At 45.2% G+C, this 12,365-nt stretch overlaps 1 protein-coding gene across 6 annotated transcripts in view; it reads right to left on the minus strand.

Moving 5' to 3' along the window:
• Window positions 1–12,365, minus strand: part of SEMA4D (semaphorin 4D) — a 161,094-nt gene that overhangs the window by 95,588 nt on the left and 53,141 nt on the right. The window contains exon 1 of one of the 6 annotated variants that reach the window (XM_070459387.1): window positions 11,939–12,218. The exons of 4 other annotated variants lie outside the window; for them this stretch is intronic. The gene's annotated coding sequence lies outside the window, so the exon portion shown is untranslated. Of the gene's footprint in view, window positions 1–11,900; window positions 12,219–12,365 lie in introns of those variants that run through there. One more of the 6 variants, XM_070459386.1, reaches the window with a different exon arrangement.

Below are 12,365 nucleotides of genomic sequence, written 5' to 3' on the forward strand. Positions count from 1 at the left end.
TGGCTGCTCCCCTGGCCCCAAATGCACAAGTGCCTCATGCACAGTGCATGCCCAGCCAGGCCCCTGGGAAGGAAGGGATGCTGGACAGGAGATGACCGCTCCTGCCTTCCCCGTGTAGCTCAGGCCTGGCAGAGCACCAGCACATTCCTGCTCCCACCCTACCAATCCCCAGACACACCACCTCCTCTTTGCTCCTGTTGTTAAATCCTACCATCCTCTGCAAAGGGCTTCCCTGGTAGTTCAGTGGTAAAGAACCCACCTGCCAAAGCAGGAGACATAAGACAAGCGGGTTCCATCTCTGGATCGGGAAGAGTCCCTGGAGGAGTGCATGGCAACCCACTCCAGTATTCTTACCTGGGAAATCCCATGGACAGAGGAGCCTGGCAGGCTACAGTCCACAGGGTCACAAAGAGTTGGACACAGCTACTTAATGACTTAGCATGCACGCATGTATCCTTTGCAAGCCAGCGACTGCCACTCCCTCTGAGCTCCTCTAAACTCCTGCAGCAGCCGTGGTCTAGAAGGTGATGCAAAGTTCCATGCCAGGCCAGCAGGAGTGCTATATCTATCTAGGCCCTCCAGGTGATTCTTACCTGAAGTTTGAGTATCACTGGCCTACATGATGCAGTTTCACACTAAATCTTACCCTTTCTTTGCTGCTTGGTAATGGTTTCGTTTATCTTGTCTCTGTAAGTGATTGTGAAACTCCTCTTGTCACCGAGTCCAAGCTCGTTCGCTGACCACACAACAGGCCAGTGAATCTGAGGGACGAGGTGGTGAAGCAAGGAAAACAACTTTTTTATTCAGAAAGTCGGCTGGCCAAGAAGATGGCAGACGAGTGTCTCAGAGTAACCATCTTGTCCGGGTCTGGATTACCAGGTTCTTTAGTAGAGTCAGAGAGAAAGAAGCAATAAGGAAGTGAAGTCAGAAGGCAGAATAAAGAGGGAGAGGCAGTGGGAAGTGAAGTGAAAGGGTCGTTAGTCTTGCAAAACACCTCCAAGGGTAAGGCCAGCCTTTGGAAGGGGTGTGTTAATCTCTTCTTTTTGGTGTAGCTATTCACAGGTGGGCATAGTCAGATTATCTATGAGCTGAACAAAGGCACTTTAGTTTACAGTCAGGCAGAGGGGCAGGGTCCTCTGAGGCAGGCCATTATGTATGACTGTAATAACAAAAGCAATGAGAATCAAGTCAAACAAACAGTTCCAACATGGAGTCAGAACTGGCTTCTTCTCTGCAACACTGAGCACAAAACCATGTCTTAAGGGACCTACATTGGTTTTCTATGGCTGCCGTAAAGTGTCACTGCAAACTTGGTGGCCTAGAACAGCATAAATTTGCTATCGCAACTGTTGGTCAGAAGTCGGACATGGGACTCACTGGGCTAAAATGGAAGAGCTGGATGCATGCCTTCAGAAGGCTCAGTGGAAAACTGTGAGCGTTTTCCAGCTTCCTGAGGCCTCCTGCATTCCTTGGCTCCAGGCTCATTCCTCTACTGTAAAGACAACAGCACAGGACAAAGAGGCCAGCTGGGCATAAGGATTCTTTTGAGCTGAAGGCAACTGAGAACAGCAGATGCAAGAAGAGTTCCCTGCCCTCCTCCATTTGGCTAAAAGCAGGACATAAATTCTCTCTGTAAAAGTAAGTGTACCAGAGATGACACTGAGTCTGCAGTTAACCTTACTAAGCATCCTATATATGCTTCCTAGTCATCTTCCCACAATTTACTGTCCCCAGGAGCCCAACCCCCCTTTCTTTGGTCTTGTCACTTCAAAATTGGCTGCACTTTGTTAAAATGATACATAAGCCCCAAGCCTACTGTGGGGATCCAAGGACAAAGAGCAGATAAAACCAAGAGGGTCCTGGTAAGCAGGAATGGAAAAACCAGGCCCTTACTGACCTTCCCTCCCCCGTGTTGTAACTATTAATGGAACAGTATAACCTGTCTCCCCCTCAGAAGGAGAAGGTATTTGCCCTCCTCTTCCCAGACCCAGTATACATGCCTCATCCAATCAGCAAATGACCCGCAAGACCCCGATCCCACTCTTTGTACCCTGGGTACAAAAATGGACTAAGAAAAAAAAAGAAAAGAAAAAGGAAAAAAAATGGACTAAGGACCTCTGTTCAATGTCAGTTCTCCCTTGAGCTGGCCAGCTGTTGTAACAGCGTCTCCATCTAAGAAACTTTATTCTCCTCTCTTTTTGCCTCATGTCTGGAAATTCTTTTCCAACCTGCACCCGGACCACAACATTTTTGGTGGCCTGTTTGGGGAACTTGGGGTCTCTTCCCCACCTCCTCGCTTCTCCTTTCTCCTAGGGACCCTCTGCGAAGAGCCAAGTGCTATGGAAGCAACTGAGGAACTCTGGCCAGGGTTACCCTCTGGTGTGTTATCAAAGGCCCCACTGCTCACGGCGTCCCAGTAGCTGCCTCCCGAATATGTGAGGGTCTCTCCTGTGTCTTCTTTCCAACTGAGGACTAGGCCAACCAATATTGTGTGGGCACGGGTCAGGCACTTAAACGCCATTAGGGTGCCATGAAGACTCCTGTGTGAGGATAAGGGGGACACAGAACGGATCAGGCCACCAGGGCACCCGCCCCTAGCAAGATGACTTCCGTGCACCGTGTCAGGCACATAGTGGTTGAAGCAAAACAGAGACCATTGTCCCCTGGCCACCACCTCCCCACAGGATTGTAAGGCGGATTCCTCAGCCTTCTTCCCTGTCACTTTCACGTCTTCCCTTTCGGTCCAGGTTGATTTACAGGAGCCTAGGTGTTGCCCTGAGCCTTCAAGAGCACCTTCCATAGTTCAGGGAATCGCCAAACGATGAGTCACCCGGTTGCTCCCGGAATCTCTGTCATTCTCTGCCCGGATCACATGGTGCCTTAGGCACACGGTTCTCAGAGGTCTCCTCTCACTGTCGGACATGGCTGTTGGGACAGTTGGCCATTTTTGTGCCATTATGAGCACAGAGGGATCACTGGGACAACGGGACACCTTTCTGTCAGCCGGTGACTCTCAGCACCCCCATTCTACAGCAGGTAGGCTACGAGTGGGTTCTGGTACGTCCCGGGAGCCTGTCTCAGACTCACCCCTTGGCTATATTCTCAGAAACTGGAAAATTCTGACCCTGCAAAAGGCCTGGCCTCAATACAAACTGGGGGACCTAAAAACAAAAATGGCCTCTGAATGCCTTTGTCAAAGGCAGGGAAAGTGCTCAGAAGTTCCTTACGTTCAGTCCTTCGTGGCCCTCAGTCAGAATCCAGATTTGAGGGGCTCATGCCGCTCATCTCTTTCTGTTGCCTCCCTAACTCCTGTCCCCCTCTGTCTCTCTCCATCAGATTTCCTAGACGACCCCTACTCGACCTTTCATATCCACATGATCTCTCTGAAAGGGTTCTGAGGTACCCTTTGGTCCAGGTCTTTCTCCTATATTCAAAAGCCTGAAGGATCAAAAACTCTCCTAACATTCTAAAGAATCCCTTTCTAACTACGTTTTTCTCTCAGGTGGGGAGGGAACCAAGCTTCCCGCACTCCTGCAAATTCCCTTCACCCTTCAGATTCTTCTAATGGGACAAAGATCTCACTTCCCACTACAGGGACAATCCAATACTTTTATCAGCTGATCTGCCCCTGATATCAGAGTCAATTTGAGCACTATTTGGTCTGTAATTTAGGTATAAAACTATGAGTACAGAAAGGAAAGATGACTTTTTGACACAGTTTGGCCATGACATTCTTTAGACTCCAGAGAAAACTAGTTAAAATGAAATTTTTTTACTGGAAACTGCAAAACTGGTTCCTTTTACATATGCAACCAAAAACAACTAGCTTGTTGAAAAGCCAGCCTAGGGAAAAGCTTGGAGTTAACCCTTTCCATGTCCCTGAAATACACAGTCCAGTTTGCCTGAGACCTCAGCCTTGAGCAAATTAGAACTTCAAGAAAAAAAAGAAGAAAAAAGTGGGGTGTGTCAAAGAGAAATTTTAAATCTCAAGCGGAAAATTATCTGTCTGTATGGATTTATGTATGTCTCAGTGTGTGTCTTTTGTTATTTTATTTTTTAATAATACTGCTGAAATTGTAAATGAGTTCTAATTTACTTGGCTTAAAGAAAAGTAGTCAATAAAGCAGAAATAGATGTTTTACTGGAACTCTCTTGCTTTTTCAATGATCCAACAGATGTTGGCAATTTAATCTCTGGTTCCTCTGCCTTTTCTAAATCCAGCTTGAACATCTGGAAGTTCATGGTTCATGTACTGGCTTGGAGAATTTTGAGCATTACTTTGCTACCCTGTGAGATGAGTGCAATTGTGCAGTAGTTTGAGCATTCTTTGGCATTGCCTTTCTTTGGGACTGGAATGAAAACAGACCTTTTCCAGTCCCATGGCCACTGCTGAGTTTTCCAAATTTGCTGGCATACTGAGTGCAGCACTTTCACAGCATCATCTTTTAGGATTTGAAATAGCTCAACTGGAATTCCATCACCTTCACTAGTTTTGTTTGTAGTGATGCTTCCTAAGGTCCAGTTGACTTTACATTCCAGGATGTCTGGCCCTAGGTGAGTGATAACACCATGGTGGTTATCTGGGTCATGAAGATATTTTTTTGCATACTTCTGTGTATTCTTGCCACTTCTTAATATCTTCTGCTTCTTTTAGATCCATACCACTTCTGTCCTTTATTGAGCCCTTCTTTGCATGAAATGGTCCCTTGCTTGTGCTTTATTGACTATGCCAAAGCCTCTGACTGTGTGGATCACAACAAACTGGAAAATTTTTCAAGAGATGGGAATACCAGACCACCTGACCTGCCTCCTGAGAAATTTGTACACAGGTCAAGAAGCAATAATTACAACTGGGCATGGAACAACGACTGGTTCCAAATTGGGAAAGGAGTACGTTAAGGTTGTATATTGTCACCCTGCTTATTTAACATATATGCAGAGTACATCATGAGAAACGCTGGGCTGGATGAAGCACAAGCTGGAATCAAGATTGCCGGGAGAAATAGCAATAACCTCAGATATGCAGATGACACCACGCTTATGGCAGAAAGTGCAGAAGAACCAAAGAACCTCTTGATGAAAGTGAAAGAGGAGAGTGAAAAGGTTGGCTTAAAGCTCAACATTCAGAAAGCTAAGATCATGGCATCTGGTCCCATCACTTCATGGCAAATAGATAGGGAAACAGTGGAAACAGTGGCTGATTTTGTTTTTATGTGCTCCAAAATCACTGCAGGTGGTGACTGCAGCCATGAAATTAAAAGACGCTTACTCCTTGGAAGGAAAGTTATGACCAACCTAGACAGCATATTAAAAAGTGGAGACGTTATTTTGCCAACAAAGGTCCGTCTAGTCAAGGCAATGGTTTTTCCAGTGGTCATGTATGGATGTGAGAGTTGGACTATAAAGAAGGCTGAGCACCGAAGAATTGATGCTTTTGAACTGTGGTGTTGGAGAAGACTCTTGAGAGTCCCTTGGACTGCAAGGAGATCCAACCAGTCCATCCTAAAGGAGATCAGTGCTGGGTGTTCATTGGTAGGACGGATGTTGAAGCTGAAACTCCAATACTTTGGCCACCTGATGCGAAGAGGTGACTAATTTGAAAAGACCCTGATGCTGGGAAAGATTGAGGACAGAAGGAGAAGGGGATGACAGAGGATGAGATGGTTGGATGGCATCACTGACTTGATGGACGTGGGTTTGGGTGGACTCTGGGAGTTGGTGATGGACAGGGAGGCCTGGCTTGCTGTGGTTCACGGGGTCGCAGAGAGTCAGACACGACTGAGCGACTGGACTGAACTGAAGAGTCATTAACACTAAGCGAAGTGTTTCCATCGTGCCTGGGTTTATTATAAGGTAAATATTGTTATATCTGTTACAAGTCTGTCAGCAAGGAAAGTACCTGAAGTGAAGAAATTTCAAAAAAAATGTAAATGAGATATGAGCTTTTAGATAAACTCTATTAAGAATAATTATACTTTAGAAATGTCTGTCTGAAACAGTCTCTCTAGATTTTGGTAACCTGAATTTCAAGGTTTATACTAAACTAAGTGACGAAAGTTTATTGACTAGCTAGGACATTTCCAAATAAATTAAGATTCTGAAACATTCATTACTGAACACTAACTTCCTCTTACAGAGAAACTAGATATTTTAGACTACTAATGAATAATGTTTGATGCCATCCTGAGATATTCTCTAGGATTTTTTTTAGAAATTGTCACTGATATGTATGCTCACCAATCTACAGACTGCTAATATAAAGGTCAGTTCTTGGTTGCTTAAGGAAATCACGATGTGTGCTTTCAGTAAAGAAGGTATGAGGAATGAAACTACATTTTATGAAGGGAAAAGGAAGTAGGTCTGACTTACAGGTGGCTGTTTCAGGATGGGAGAACAAAGTAATGGGTACAGAACGTGATAAGAAGGTTTTATCGAAAGTGGACCCCAAGGGAAGAATTTTGTGTATAAATACAAGTTTTCTTGAGATGTCGAACTGCCTTTGATAATGGATTTTATATCTACCTGTGAAGTGATCTGTTCTATGTTTACCTTTGAAATCTTCTTTGTTACTTTGGCTAGGTGAATATATTGTTTTACAGTGATCTACATGATTTTATCTGACTGTTATAAACCCTTTCGATGTTTATCAACAAAATTTCCTAAATAACTTCTAGCTGACTTTTGGATGCTTCAGAGGGCCCCTGAAACATCCCAAAGAGCTATTAAACTACCTGAGTTCATTTGACATGTTAAATTACATGGGAAGTATTTTTAGAGGAGTGATGAATCTTATCAGGTTGTACTGTATGGTTGATGTTACTAATATAGATACCCTAGAAATTATGTGAAATTCATGAAAATCTGATATGTCCTGGTAAAATGTTGTCAGTTATATGTTAAAAGTGTTATAAGTCATAACAACGACCAGGTTACTTTGTCAATTGCAGTTTAATTAGACTTTAAACAGCCTTCTATGGTTTCACTCTGATGCCTTTGCAAGAATACTGCTACTTCAAGATTTATGGAAAAAACTTTTCTAAGATTAAGCGATAAATAAATTTTGTTTGTTCATTATCTGGTAAACTGGTAACAGACTGGAATTTAGTCTACTCTGTATGTTAAGAGAACAAAATCTTCTTAGAATGAAGCTTTTGATAACAGATTATGAATTTCTTTGCCTTTAAATGATTTATATTTGTTTTTAAAATCTTTCGTTACTTTGGTAAAGTATTATTTAAGATTACGGTACATATAAAAGCTCATTCTGCTTCTACAAAAAAATAACCCCTCACTGTTAGATTTTTGCCATTCTGATGTCCTTAAAATGTAGCAAGTCTACTCCTAAATCAGGGAATTAAAAATGGGTGAATGAAAAAAAAAAAAAAATGGGTGAATGATAGCTGTAAATGAAAGAGTCAGGGGTATGGGAAATCCAAAACAGCCAGTTGGTTTTTCCTGGCTCCCCGACAAACTTCATTTTTATTTTATGGGTTAAAGCCTTCCCTGGCTACAGGGTTAATGCCCTCATAATGAAAAAATCATGTTTCACTGAATATTAAGTTTTGTTAATTGTTAAACTAAGTTTCTAGTATTGTTAACTAAGGTCTAGTGTTTACTCAGAGGAGAAGGCAATGGCACCCCACTCCAGTACTCTTGCCTGGAAAACCGCATGGACAGAGGAGCCTGGTAGGCTGCAGTCCATGGGGTCTCGAAGAGTCGGACACGACTGAGAGACTTTACTTTCACTTTTCACTTTCATGCACTGGAGAAGGAAATGGCAACCCACTCCAGTGTTCTTGCCTGGAGAATCCCAGGGACGGTAGAGCCTGGTGGGCTGCCGTCTATGGGGTCGCACAGAGTCGGACACGACTGAAGCGACTTAGCAGCAGCAGTGTTTACTAAGACTCACTTCTGAAATAGCTCCTTGTTAAGTTATATTGCTAAAAGATTTAATTAAGTTATTAAAAAGGACACTCTAAGTTTGTTTCTGAAGCTTATCTCAGTAACCAGTCTTTGGATAAAGATGAGATGCTCCAAGATGTACAACCAGGAGATTAACACCAGGCTATAGTCATTTAACAAACAAAGTCAGATGACCTGGGGTATACTGGGCTCTACCTAATGAACGTTCTTGACTTATAACTCTTACTTGTGACCTCACTAATAACTGCTAGCTATATTATTCTCTGTGTCACTTGTTTCAGAAGATTGTTTCTTATGTTAGCAAATGTGTGACTGAGCCTGTGATAAAATGCTGATATGCAGTTCCATGCAAGATCCATGATTGTAATAATGTAACTCTAGAAATGGGAAGAAGCAACAAGAGGGAATATTTTCCTGGACCAAGAGGCAAGTAATACAGGTATGGTCCAGAGACTTTTGCCACTCACAAGCCCTGGTCCAATAACAGCACACTGAGTGACCTATCAATGGAATTTTCGTTAAACCTGGGTATGAGCCTTCCCAGCACCGTGGGACACAATGGCCATGAAACGCCCCCAAAGCATGGTCAAATATGTGGCTATGAAGATACCCTGCTGACTGGAAGTTGGCACCTGCCAGCTGCCTCTACAAAGATTATATCATGACCACTGCAAGCTGCCAACCTTCAACAACTTCTGAAAGGAGTTCAGGGCGAAGGTCAGAAATAAGGCACTCTGTGCTCTGGGAAAAACCCAGAAGAACCGGCCTCCAGATAGCCAGAAGTTTTCAGGTAAAGATTTTATGAGCCCAAATTCTTGCATCTTCTCATACCCAGAGAAACACTAATGTCACAAACCAATGTCTGGTCCTAGTTCTCCTGGTGGGCCCTGAGCAGCTTTTCTACTTCGATTAATCTTGGGCTGTGTACCTTTAACTTTCTTGCTGAGTTTGTTTCTTCTAGGTTACAACAAATCTCCAAGTGGTAGTATGACAAGAATATTCCTTGACCAACACTCAGACAATGCTGAAACAAGTCACCTTATCATTCCATGGACTCTCCTCTCCCTCCGTAAATGCACCCTGACAGAGAGCAGGCAAAAGGAACCCAGAGCCCCATGATGCTCCTATACAGCCTGAAGAAGTCAGAGCAGTCATCGCCCCTTTTCCTTTGAGACTGGGTTCCCAAATGCCTGAGAAGGGAAACAGGTAGATAGTTAGACATGAGCAGGGTATCAAAAGGGGCCAAAGAATTGGCCCTAAAAATAAAGAGAGGGAGGAATGTGGTGACCCAAGGAGGAAAGAACAGATAAAACCAAGAGGGTCTTAGAATGCAGAATGGAAAAACCAGACCCTACTGTCCTTCCCTCCTCCATGTTGTAACTATTAATGGAACAATATAACCTGTCTTCCCTCCTACCCTAGGGAGAAAGTATTTGCCCTACTCTTTCCCCACCCAGTATACATGCCTCTTCCAATCAGCAAATGACCCACAAGACCCCGATCCCACTCCTTGTACCCTGGGTATAAAAGTGGACTAAGGAACCCCTGTTCAATGCCAGTTCTCCCTTGAGTTGGCCGGCTGCTCTAACAGCATCTCCCACTCTAATAAACTTTATTCTCCTTTCTTTCTGCCTCATATCTGAAAATCCTTTTCCAGCCGGAACCCAGACCACAATTCCCACTTGCTTCATGGAGTTTTTACTTCTTTTGTGTGAAGCCTCTGTGCACATAACAACATTAAATGTGATACGCCTTTTCCCCTGTTAATCTGTTGTCAGTTTAATTCACAGGCCCCACAAACAAACTGAAGTGTAGAGGAAAAGTTTTCCTCCCCTACACCAGCAGCATAGCATCTTCTCTCTGTCCTCCTGACCCTTTCATTAGGAACCTCATGATTACATTTAGGGTCTACCCATGAGGTCACAAGGGCTTCCCTCATAGCTTAGTTGGTAAAGAATCCACCTGCAATGCAGGAGACTCCAGCTCAATTCCTGGGTCGGGAAGATCCGCTGGAGCAGGGATAGGCTACCCACTTCAGTATTCTTGGGCTTCTGTTGTGTCTCAGCTGGTAAAGAATCCGCCTGCAATGCGGGAGACTTAGGCTTGATCCCTGGTTTGGGAAGATCCCCTGGAAAAGGGAAAGGGTACCTACTCCAGTATTCTGGCCTGGAGAATTCCATGGACTGTATATACAGTCGATGGGGTTGCAAAGAGTTGGACAAGACTGAGTGACTTTCACTTTCACAAGATCACAAAGAGTCAGACACAACTTAGTTACTAAACAGTAGCAACAGTAGCTGATAAACCAGAATAATTTCCCTATCTCAAGATCCTTAACTTAATCATACCTACAAAACCCCTTTAACATATTCACAGGTTCCAGGGATTAGAATGTGAACATCTTTAGGGACTTGCAGACTCCTACTGCCGTTCAGTACTGAATAGGTGTAACTCTTTTGATTTTTCTCCTAGAAAAAAAAAAAACTAGAATTTTAGATGGTCTCCTAATTTCTTGACATTGAAAAACAAAAGATATACTTTTTTAATCCTGGGAAGTCCAAACAAGACCTATCTGCCTATGAGGGCTGAGTTAGCCAGTTGGCCTGAGAGCTAGGCATCCACCTGGGTGCTGTGTTGAATGGGGGTGGCAGAGAGAGGAGATTATCACTCCTGCACACCCTCCATGAAGATAGACAGGATGGGAGATGCCAAAGTAGAAATCCAGGCTAGGAAAAGTCAGGATGAGGGCAATTGTAAGGTAGCATTAAGAATGCTGGTTGAATAAAAAATGCAAATGATTGGTAGTAGGAACTGAAAAATAAGAAGGAAACCACACATTCCAAGGCAATCTTGCCTTGATGAGTCATTCACATGCAAATTTTATCCCAATTTTGGAAGGATTACAAGCACCCCTATTCACAGCCCTATTCCTATGTTAATTCTAACCTCAGAACTCTCTCCACAGTCCTCAGTCTGGGCACTTTCCTGCCACTGTTTCTTTTTATCAGGCCCCTAAGCACCGAGCTCTTCCAAGCTGGTATGGCAGAGTTTCTGATGTGTTTCTGGCTCTCTCCCCAGCTCCCTGCAACCCTGACCCAGCAACCCCTCCAAAATACAGCGAGCATCCTCCCCAGTTAGTGGACTTCAACACACTTAAGTTCCACTGGACTCAAGGCCCATGACCTTCACACACTACTTGACAAGCACATAGGAAAGGGAGAAACCAAGAGACCTAAGCTATTCCAAACAATAAAGGGAGGTGATGAGCACTCCTGGCCCATGCCCACATTATGATCCGTCCAAAGGGATCTCAATCAGCTGTTCAAGAAAAGGACCCTGGAGCTTCCCATGGCCAGCAGAGTGCCTGCCTTGAATCACAGCCTCAGCCCTGGACACTTGCTGATCTGATGGACAGACAGATGCACTTCTCATAAGCAAACTCCTCTGGTCCTTGAGAAGGGTCATCAGTCATTCAGGCCCTGGTCACTCAGGTCAACAGACAGGACACCTGTCTGCTGACTCAGCCCATTCCTGTTCACCTGAGCCATGAGACCTGAGAAAACAAAAACCCATCTGCACAAATAATAAGAAAATGCTGGGATGCGCTAAGTACTCAGCCTCACTGTACACATCTCCATGTCAATGAAATGGGGATGACTGTAGGTCATCCGATTATTCAGAGGGTTAAACAAGGTCTCCGGAGAGGGCAATGGCAACCCACTCCAGTACCTTTGCCTGGGAAAATCCCATGGAAGGAGGAGTCTGGTGGGCTGCCGTCTATGGGGTTGCACAGAGTCGGACACGACTGAAGCGACTTAGCAGCAGCAGCAGCAAACAAGGTCTCACAAGCCAGGCACTCAGAATACTCCAGCAGGAAATAAATCACACCATCGGGAAATAAAGAAAAGAAAATGCTAGGTTTCTTGGCAGCAAACCCTAAAGAGCCAAGCCCCTGCCGCCCAGCCCAGCGGCCTTACCTCTCCCGGGGGCCGCATTCGCCGACGGGCTCACTCACCCCGCGCTGGTCTCGGAGGAGGACGGTGCTCAGGACGCAGTCTGGCCCATCCACCCTGTCCTCACAGGGAGCTCTGCTGCCCAGGGGGGCCTGTCCTGACACCTCGGTCTCCAGGGTGCATCCTGGGTGGGGCCGGGGGGACAGGCCATGGCAGCGGGGTCCACAGGGGCCACGACAAGGAGCCGTTCAGCAGTGGGACAAGGCCATCGCAGTGAGCCTCCCTCAGGCCATGGAACACGCTTGCCCCATTCTCGTCCCTCTCAATGGCCAGCTGTGCGCCCGCGATGTGGACCCAATTGTTCTCCTGTGTAGGCTCATTGAGGGGCACGGGCAGGGCCGGCTCAGGCCGAGGGAGGAGCCAGGAGCGCCTGTCCCCGAGGAGAAAAGTCCTTAGAACCGCGCTGGGAGGGGGAAGGGGACCAGGCCC

Source organism: Odocoileus virginianus, chromosome 31 (genome assembly GCF_023699985.2).
Source record: "Odocoileus virginianus isolate 20LAN1187 ecotype Illinois chromosome 31, Ovbor_1.2, whole genome shotgun sequence".
Lineage (NCBI taxonomy): Eukaryota > Metazoa > Chordata > Mammalia > Artiodactyla > Cervidae > Odocoileus > Odocoileus virginianus.